Raw genomic sequence first — 10,811 nt, forward strand, 5'->3', positions numbered from 1 at the left:
TAGCTATGGAGTTGTTTTGTCCAATTTTTCTAGAATTTGTTCTGTGGGATTGTTTTACTTTCCTGGGTCCAGAGCTAAAATGCAACTGAGGTCAAGATATTATGTTTAGTTTGATTAAAAACTCTGTCTTAATAGAATAGTCACAAGATCTTGTACCAAGACTACTAGATACTGACCAGAACCTCAGGATGCTGTCCTGAAGGTTTAAAGATCAAATAAAGGAGAAGGAGGTGGGTGACTCAGGGCACTAGATGAGGCTAGTTTGGTCAAAGGAAAAAAATCAAAATAGAAGTACAGATTAAAGAAAATAAGGTTTCTGTGTTATTATAATATGATATCTAATAGTACATCTTATCTAGAGAAAGTGAAAAATGATCTGGTGAGTAGCTCAGTTGGTTAGAGTGTTGTCCCAGTATGTCAAGTTTGAGGGTTCAATCCCCGGTCAGGGCACATACAAGAAGCAACCAATGAATGTATAAAGTGGAACAAGAAATTGATCTCTCTCTCTCTCATCTCTTTAAAATCAATAAAATAAAAATTAAAACAATGATAAACAGAGATGTAGATAGAGGAACTGAGCCTTTATGTTCTCACTGAGGTCCTGTCTTTTTGCCCAAAGCCAGCCAGTGTATTAGTGAATATCATTACCTTTCCATTTTGAATTTGATTTTCAGTCACTCGCAACAGAGTTCTAATTGATAAATTTAATTATTTTCACAATCCAGGTTATCACTTTTGGATTGACTCATTCTGCTTCACATCAGTCAAGGACTGTGAGATATGAAAAATAGCATTTTGGACCTTTACAATGTTATTTTCTATGAAACACTGAAAATAATCGTTTTGCTAATGGTTCATTGATAATAAGTTAGTGCTCTGTTTTGTACTTTGGTTTTAAAACTTGTAAGGAGCGTGGGGGGATGGGATTTAAGGTTTTAAAGAAAAAGGATTTTAGTTTTTGATATGATTTTTGTCTTTTGAAATGTGGTTACTAACAACTACTGGTGAGCCTTTCTTACTGTGTCTCCTTTTATATAAAGGGGTGTTCAATGTATATGATGAACTATGTGAACTTTCCATAGGCAAGAATGAATCATACATTGTCCAATATTTTTTATACAAGGCATTCATCAGACTTTTTAAAGATTATCCAAAAATTATTCTTATCCATTTTTACTCATCAAAGTCAACACAGGATATATTAAAATAAAATAAAAAATCAGTGATACTTTTATCTACCCAAATGTAATAACAAGTTACTGGATTTACCTTATTAATTGTACTAGTGATTTTTTTTATTGAATTTAACTATAAAGCTGATAAATTCTGCATTATCCAGTCATAGCTATCATTTCTCTATTTGATTTTCTTCTTTGCTTTTTGGAAATGTCAGAATCAAATTTCTATTTGAACTTCTGTTTGTTTTTTTTTTTCGCCTTAAGAAAAAGTGAGTTTGAAACTGGAATGATTTACAAATGAAATGTAAACGGAGGTAACTATTTTTTTTTAAAGTCTCAACTCTACAACAATATTCTCATTTGATTTATATTTATTTTACTATTTAGTTGATAATCATGTAACTGGTTATTACAACACAAATGTACAGAAATAGAATGTTGCTTTAGCCTAGGTTTACTGAGCTGACAAAGACATTCACGGAAGACTTTTCATTTACATTTTTATCATTGCTTGCTTGCTTGCTTATTTATTTATTTATTTATTTATGGCAAAGCCAGTTGAAACTTTACTTTGGGGAAAAACATTTGATTTGGCTTTTAGTCTGGGGCATCAGTAAGAGGCTGTCTCTAGGAAGTAAAATCCCCCACCCCAAGGGCAAGCTGAGGACTGGAGGTGATATTCAGGTAGATCTCATATGCCCTAAGCTCCCTGGTGCAACACCTTTCCCACTGGCAGTAGTCGTTCACTTGGGCAAGCCGCCAGATGACTCAAGGCACCAGCTTCCCATAACGAGTCTCAATCTTCTTCATAGCCATCATCTAGGAGGAGCTGGTGCTACCGCAGCTGAAGGAGCTAGGACCCCAACCAAAGCCCAAGCTGGCTTGGAAGCCCAGGCAGTACGTGAGGTTCCCGTAAGATGAACTTAGCCCACCTGAGTAGATGCTGGCGGTCTTGGTATGGATACTCATGTTGTGCATACCAGAATCCAGTCTCTTCTCCTCGCCCTCCAGCAGCTTGTGGTAGGTGGCGATCTCCAAGTCCAGGACCAGGTTGATGTTCATGAACTCCTGGTACGCACACAGCTGCCAGGCCCTATCTTGCCTGGCAGTTCTCAAAATGGCTCCCAGCTCAGGCATTTTGGCCTGAGCATCCTTGATGGCCAGCTCCTCACACTATTTGGTATCAGTGATGGTGGCCTCTAGGGAAGCCTTCTGGCTTTTGAGGCCATTGTCAGCCTATATTCAGATGATGTTTTGGATAATCTCAGGAATCTCCAGCTTTGTGAAATGCAGGTCATCTATGTGCTTCCCAGACAATATCTGCAGCTCCTCATACTTGATCTGGTACATGGTCTCAGCCTCAGCTGGTTGCGGTTGGTGGTCTCCTCCTACCGGGCCTTGACCTTTGCCCAGTATGATGGTCCAGGTACAGGGAGTATCTGTTGTCCACAGACAGCACCACAGATGATGTGTCAGAGTCTGGAACTGCAACAGTTTTGTTTGACTAAAGAACTCTGTGGAAGAGTAGATACAGATAGATTGATAGATAGAGTGCATTTCTTAATGAAAAACCAGCATTTTTATTTCAAAAATGACATTATAAGGCTTAGATTTTTCTTGACTATTAACACAAAGCTGTGCAAATTATAGTTTTTTTAAATAAAAACCAATAAATTCTTCAGAAGATAACAAGATATAGAAACAAGATGCTCATGAGTTAGAAAATTTAAGGCCCCAATGCTCAAGAGTGAGCTCCTCTATTGAACCTCTTTTTTCCACTTCTCGGAGAGTTCAACAATGATATTTTTTCTTTCTGCCTATTATAACTTTGAAATACTTCTAGTAGGTGTGTATGCTACTCCATTGCACTCATTTATAAAGGCTTTTTCTTCCCCCTCAACTATAAATGATTCAAGGCCAGCCATGATCAGTATCTTACAATTTTGTCATGCCACATGCCTAGAGTAGGTGCTCTATAAGCATCAGTGAAATAAATGGACACACTCTATTACTTCATTTCCATTCCATGGATGTGTTTGCATATGCATGTTCCCTAGCATGTAACCTTCTCCCTTTATTCCTGACTTAGATAACTCTTCCTGTCCATCCTGCAGTCCATGGCTCGAAAGTCATTTCCTCAATGAAAGACTGTCTGAAATCCTATGTTTTCCACATATTATTCTTTTTTTGTGGAACTTTTGCTTTATAGAATATTGCAATTTATAAACATATATTAGTGGATTCACTTATTTTATGTCTTCTTTCCCATGTATAATTCAAGCTCTGAATGAAACTGAAGTGTGGTGTGTATGCAAGCTCTGTATGTGGTGTGTGTTTTCCCAGGACTCCCTGGAGCATAGAACTCATAATTTCTCTTAATTTATATTTTTGTATAAATAAAATTAATAAAACAAGTAATTTAAAAAGGTAAGTAAGAAGCTTTTTTATTTAAGCCACGCTGTACTTTAATAGCAATCCCTTCAGCATTCTTCATTAAGAAAAACCATTAAGCATAAAAGGGAGAGAGAAAAGCACTCATGCACATAGCTAATGCATCTTTTAGACCTTCTCAGAAATGAAAAATCAAGATCAAAAACAGGAGAGAATTCCTGAATGTATTATTAAAGAATGGTTTCGAGGATCTTTCATAACTTTTTTTTAAACAAAGAACCAGCTGCTTTATTCAAGAAAGACAATATGGTGTAAACAATAAAAAATTATTTCTATTTAGTTTATCTTTTAATTACTGTCAAAGAACACAATGGCTCAATATCAGTTATTTTTAGAAACCTCCTTTGTGTTTTATTGAAAACTGGGTATGTAACAAAGACTAACTTATTGAAAGCAGATTCCTCTCATCCCAAATTAGAGCTGTAGAAAGGTACCCTTACATGGGGCAATGGGGCAGAGGAGGAAATGGATGCTGAGAGAGGGACCCAAATACAGAAATAAACAAGGGTGAAAGAATTTTGGGAAGACATAAAATGAAGGCTTATATATGCTAGGCAATTTAGAGATGGTAATTTTAGCAAAGTCTAAAGACTATTTGCTTTTCCCTTTCTCTTTAGTAATAGAGGCCTTTCTAAAATTTATGTATTTATTTATTTATTTATTTATTTATTTATTTTTGCTGGCTCAATGCAACTTGGAACAAAAGACTACATTTGCTAGCTTTTTTTTTTTTTTTACAACTAGGTATAAGGTCATTGCTCTAAGTTCTGACCTTTGATGTCTAACTGGGAAAATTGAAACTTCTTCAAGGGTGAAGGCATAAAGCTTTCAGATGGGAAGAGGTTCCTTTTGTCCCAGTGAATTCCATGTTTCCCCTTGTCTGCATACCAACCCTGGACTGACTACTTACTTCTAGACTTCTTTTATGTAAGAGATAAATGAACTTATATTCTATTTACACAGCTAAATCTAAGACTAACTGATACAATAACGGGAAAAAAAGGCAGGGTCTCTGATTTCCCAGAGCTTAAATGTTAGTCAGGAACTATTTGTTTCTTTAGCATGTTAAGTTTCTTATTTTAGTGAAAATTGGACCCAGTTATCAATTTAACAAAAGAGTTAAAATCTGTTGAGTAAAACTGTACATAAATGTTCTGCTGATAATTCTTAAGAAATGAGCCAGTTACTTAATCTTTTTTACCCATGAACCTCAAATGTAATGCATGAGGAAAATATTTAATATCAATCCACTCTTTCATTCTTTGGAGGCACAGATATCTTTCCTTTTTGCCACCACAGCCCAGATGATCAGTTTAAACTGTACTTTAGTCAGTGTTTGAAATTATTAGATAAGACTTGATGAGATATAAATCATTCTATCATATTATATTTTTCCTCAAAATTCTTAACATGTTTAACTATATTTATTGGCTTGATTCTTAATATATAAGCTATTTCATATTTCTTTTACAAAGTGTGTTCTGCACTATAAACTACTTAAAGAGTCATAGATCATTTGACTTCTGAGATTATCACAGGTGAGTTGATTTTAGGTGTTTAATACATTTTTAAAATGAAAATAAAGGTTGTATGATGCGGAAAAATTTTTTTCCTTTTTGGTAATCAAAATATATGAGTATATGTCTTAATAATTTCTCTTTTTCTGTTACTTTGGATCTATACCTTAATTTTTCTCTATATGATGTTTTTGTTTGTTTCTAGGTGGGTTATAACATACCCTGTAAACTCCATGAATTCCTTAGTAAATCAAATGAGAGATCACATATGAATTAATTGAAAAGTATCAAGAAAGAATATGATAAAACTAAGTGAAGAAAAAAAATCTGCTTTTCTTTTTCCCTTGTTTTATTCACATAGGATATAAAACAGCACACCCTAAGTCATAGAATATTAGAACAGAAAGGGAACAACAACAACAACAACAACAAAAAGATCACCTATGAAATTCAGACTCAAGTAAAAAGTGTTAGGGGCCTAGAACCACACAGTCCTAAGTTTGTATTCTTACTCATCCAGTTAATGCTATTAGTTGAATGACTGGGAAAATTAAATAGGTGAGGTTCAATTTCATTTATAAAATGGCAATCCTAGCACATGGTTAATGAAGTTGTTGTGACATCTTTATCTCCAGATTTCTTTTCTCTCTGTTTGCTCTAGTCTCGAAATCTTCTGTAATATAATGGTAAAGATGACCGCTACATCTCTAGGCTGTCAGCTAGTGTTACTAGGGAAAAATAATTCTTCTTTTCTGATTGTTTAAAAATATTCAGTAGCATGGTTCTAATTAGGCTTGTTTAATAACAAATCTATCTCAGATCCCAGCTCTCTGCTTAAGGGAGTGAGTGTTCTGATTGACTAGGCCAGACATAGAAATTGGGATATGATTGACATCAGCCCCAACCAATGAGAACTAATATTAGGGCAAATATAGTTTCCCAAAGGAATGACAAAATCTGAAGGGCTGCAGGATAGAAAGTCCACTACAATATTTTACTGAGTACTTCAAGCAAGTCATCGGTTATTTTCAAAGTTAAAGTTGTTAAACTGAGCTTATGCCCTTTATTACCTTGCTTTACCCTTTAACTTCTTTGAAATTTCTTTTCTGACAGATGTCAAGCAACTTTCCTCTTCATTGATTTTCTACATGCTTTCTCTCTCATCCATCTGTTCCCCATTTTCTTCTTCCACTGTAAGTCTAAAATGTCAAGTTTATTTCCTGAAAGCAAACATATATTGAAGTGCTTAATAATATGAGCAGGGTCTGATTGTACTGTACCAGGAAATTCAGTCTAATATTAAGACTTAACTGTACAACAGTTAAATGGTTATTTTGTTTATGCTGGTTTGGCTTCATTAAGGTTATTACAGTAGTTTGAATCTTTTTAATAGAAAATACTCATGAAAATGGTAAAATACTAATAATGTCTTTAAACCCTGTTTTAAATCTGTTTTTATTTTATCAGAAACTATAACTCTTACCTCTTTCTTAATACTCCATTATAAGAATAAAAAACTATGTGATAGAATGTGATTCAATGGTCATGTGAAACCATCTGCAATTTTTGAAAGAGCTTCAAACTTATTTCCTTGAATGAGGTGCTCACATATCATCCCATTAAATATTTAGAAAACGAGCCTTTTTCTCTGTATTTTCAACTTTTAATTCCTTGGTCAAATAGATGTTTTACTGGCTTTTCCCTCCTTGGTTTTATATAGAATTTTACCCTGATGACATTGTTTTCTTTGTATGACTTTCTCTTTTAGTGGTTTCTGTACCATAAATTTCCTTGGTGCTTTTCTTACCTTTTACCCTATGATATGCAATTATTACTACTTTCACAAAATAGAATAGAATCAAGTACCTTTATTCACATAATATATATTATTTTATTAATATGCTAGATCTTTAACCAGAGGTCAATATTCCTTTTCTTAATCCCAAGATTATCTATTAACACATTCAGTAAACATTAGCAGAGTGCTAATATGGATTTCTGTATATACAAAGTACATCTTGGGAGGAGCGAATACAGAATCAAAAGCTGTACCACTCTTTTAAAAATAATAGGTTTGTTCACATTCTATTTGGACAGAAAAGACCTTTGGAGAGTCTAGCAGTAGTGGCAGTAGTGGGTACTGCAGTGTGAAAACATTTGCTTCTTCATAATGGAGAAACATATAGCAAAGCTTCATTCTTGTGAAATACATTATCAAAATTTTATTTGGGGGAAAAATACATAAACACACATTTTAAAAACTACTGTAGAGAGCTGAATAAAGGTAGTGCTAAAATACACACACACACACACACACACACGCACACACACACACTTGTTCAAAGAAGAAATGGTCCAAATAAAAGTTGAAAATATCAAAGAAACTCCAAGGAAATATGGGATTGTGATTGCAATCTTGTGAAATGCAGAATTTTTAAAAGTATAGCTTGGAAGGGGAGGTATATAATGGGACCAAATGGAATGAAAAACAGACATATACCCAATAAGATTTTTTATAATATAGAGAACAATAACAGAGTTGATAACAACAAGGAAATAAAATTCAGAAATTTTGGTTTATTTCCATTTTCTATCTCCTTACAATGATCAATGCATTTAGATGTTATTATTGTTGAAAATATGAAGTCTGTTCACAAAGTATCCAACCATGTAATATGATAGAGGCATTTATTGGAGAAGGTCCAAAATACAAGAAACATTATATATGGGACAATAAGACCTCAGTCCCCTTCAAAGTAGGTACCTTGGGACCTTACAGAGGCCTACCAATCACCATGAGCTGTCCCATTGTATTTTCCTGAATCTCATCAATAGTCTGAAACCTCTTCTCTTTCAAAGGTGATTTTAGGTTTGGGAAAAGCCCAAAGTCACAGGACACCAAATCTGGGCTGTAGAGGGGTTGAGTCTCCTGAGTGATTTGATGTTTCACCACAAAACTCTAAATGAGACATGATGCATGAGCAGATGTGTTGTGATGAAGCTGTCAATGCCAGTTGCTCATAGCTATGGACTTCTGAATCATCTGAATAGTTTCTGCAGAAGAATGTTCAAGCTTAACACATAATTCGATGCAATTTGTTGCTCTACTCATTCCGTCATTTTGAATGTGATGACCACACAGTACATGTGCTCACTCAACAGCGTCTACTGCCTCCACTGACTAGTAGAGTGAAGTTGTCATTGTTCACGCATGCACATTCCAGTCCACTCTCTTGCATCAATGTTGCACAAACCATCTTTGTTATATTAACAATGGCTAGACTTCTTCCAGATGGAGCTTCTTCCAGAATATTCTGTTCTTAATTAGGTGCAGGTTATACTTTCCAATCCTGTTGACATCATGTCTGGTCACGTGAATTATGATGCATCTCCACTCACTTGATTTCAGCGTGTCAGAGTGGGTCATGCGAATTCCTTTGGTCAATGACTGGGGGACAGAAGTGAATGGATAATTTCCAAATTGAAGCTTAAGAGTGAGTTTGGGCTTGTCATGTTTTTTCTTACACCTCTCCTAAAGGACAAGCAGAACCTCAAGTATAGTCTGCTTTGTATTAGAAGACATAGAGTGGAGTCATAGCTAACCAACAATATACATAAAATATGTATAATAAGGCTTTATGGTTGTAAGCCACGTATTTTTTTATAGAAGATTGTATGTTAGCCTAAACTGATTGTTAGAAATTTATCAAAAGATTCCTCAAGAAAGAGGTTGTTTGTGGGTGACATCTTGAGTCACAGAAAAGACTTACACAAATAGAAAATGTAAGATAATGTTGATAATATGAGAAAATGGAAATAGCAAACACCTGCATTATTTGTTTAGTATAGAAAGTAATACAACTTAATAACTTAGATATTTTTCTTTTTTTATTAATTTGTTTTATCTATTTATTAATAATATTTAGCTAAAAATCTTATGTAAAAAAGAATGATAAGTATTGATAATATTCCTCCTGTCCAAATGTTCGATATCCTTAGAATTTAGTTAAAAGTAATCTCACCATTATCAATAATTATTCATAAATTAGTCTAAAATTTGAGGAATAGGATGCAGGAGCATTACAAATGGCTTACTAAAAATGAACCATACAGTTGAAAACAACAAAAATTTTAACCAGATGGATAGCACAGAAAATAATGACTTTATTTTCTCTAATGGTTGTGAAGGAAATTAGTCATGGTGTGAATTGGTGAAAAGAATTCGTCTAGAAGGCAGAGACAAATGTATTTGAAAAAATAAATAAATTAAAAAAAGAATCAAGGATGATTAAAAAAATAAAAAAAAAATAAAAAAAAGAAGTAGTCCAAGTGTTGCAAGAAAATATATCATAATCTCAGGACTCTGATGCTGTTGATATTTCCAAAAAAATCTTTCTTTTATAATTCTTTCAATTATAAAAATTCATTCCATCATAAAAATCTAAAAAGAATAATAGAGTATAGAGCACAAAGCAAAATTTAACTAAAATGCAGCACCCCTCCACCACAACATACACAAGCCTTTACACTGCCCCTCCCTCAATGTAAATACTGTTGTATTCTGGCCTGGTCCTGTGTCAGTAGGACAAAATTCCTAAGGAGAAATCAGCTTTGGAGGTAAAGCTGGCCCTAAGCTTTGGCAGGATAGTGCAACTGAGAGGAGCCCCAGAAATTATGGTTATCTGGGACTCAGACTATGTTCCCTGTGAAATTTCACTAGGGACCCAAGTTATCAAATAGAGAGACATTGCTGGATGACTGCCAACAGACTCTTTTGATAAGAATTCAAGATAGAATGCATTGTGTGGATCTTTACATGAGAACATTAGGTAACAAGTGAAAATGTTTTCAATTATAATTTCACTAAACATTTATGAAAAGTAATATATCCATATTATATTATCCAGAAATATTACATTTTCAGAATAGAATTATGCTTTTCTGCTCCTGGAATTCAGACTGCCTTGTGAATTATTTTGGCCAAGAATGAGGCAGAAGTGATATCAATCTAGTTCTGACCCAGGCCTTCATGATGTCCTTTGTCTTGAAATCCAGATGAACTACTTTATGAACAAGGCTGAGCTCCACTGCTGGACCAGGCATAAACCATCCTAGCTGAGGCCACCATGAATCAGCCATCCACCAGTAGGTCTGGTAACTAACTGCAAATACATAGGATAGCCTAACAAAGGCCAGAAAAATATAGAGGTGGGCCTAAAGCAAACTGTTTACATGCAGTCTTATAAGTTAAATAAAAGGTTATTGTTACGTGTTTTTTTTAAATACTTTTTTTGTCTTCATCTCAGGTGTATAGCTCAGAGGATAAACATTCATATAGGTTACAAATTGTTTAGAATATTGTTAACTGTATTCATTATGCTTTACTTTGTATCCCCATGCCTATTTTGTAACTATCGATTAGTACTTCTTAATCCTGTCACCTCTTTTTATGCTGTCCCCACACCCTTCCCCTCTGACATCCATCAGCTTTTTGAATCCATAAGACTGCTTCTATCTTGTTTGTTCTCTAGATTCCATATACAAATGTGATTTTTCTTTCTCTATCTGACTTATTTCACTTAACATAATACTCTCTAGGTCCATCCACGTTGTTGCAAATAATAAGATTACATTCTTTTTTATGGCTAATGACATTCAGATGGCC

General features: G+C 34.4%; 1 pseudogene; it reads right to left on the bottom strand.

The window, feature by feature from the left end:
• Nucleotides 1-1,946: 1,946 nt before the first annotated feature.
• Nucleotides 1,947-10,285, bottom strand: LOC129083548 (keratin, type II cytoskeletal 8-like; annotated as a pseudogene).
• Between the last annotated feature and the right edge of the window lie 526 nt (nt 10,286-10,811).

Source organism: Pteronotus mesoamericanus, unplaced genomic scaffold, assembly GCF_021234165.1.
Source record: "Pteronotus mesoamericanus isolate MK-2021 breed Mesoamerican mustached bat unplaced genomic scaffold, CSHL_Meso_final scaffold_167, whole genome shotgun sequence".
Taxonomy (NCBI): Eukaryota; Metazoa; Chordata; class Mammalia; order Chiroptera; family Mormoopidae; genus Pteronotus; species Pteronotus mesoamericanus.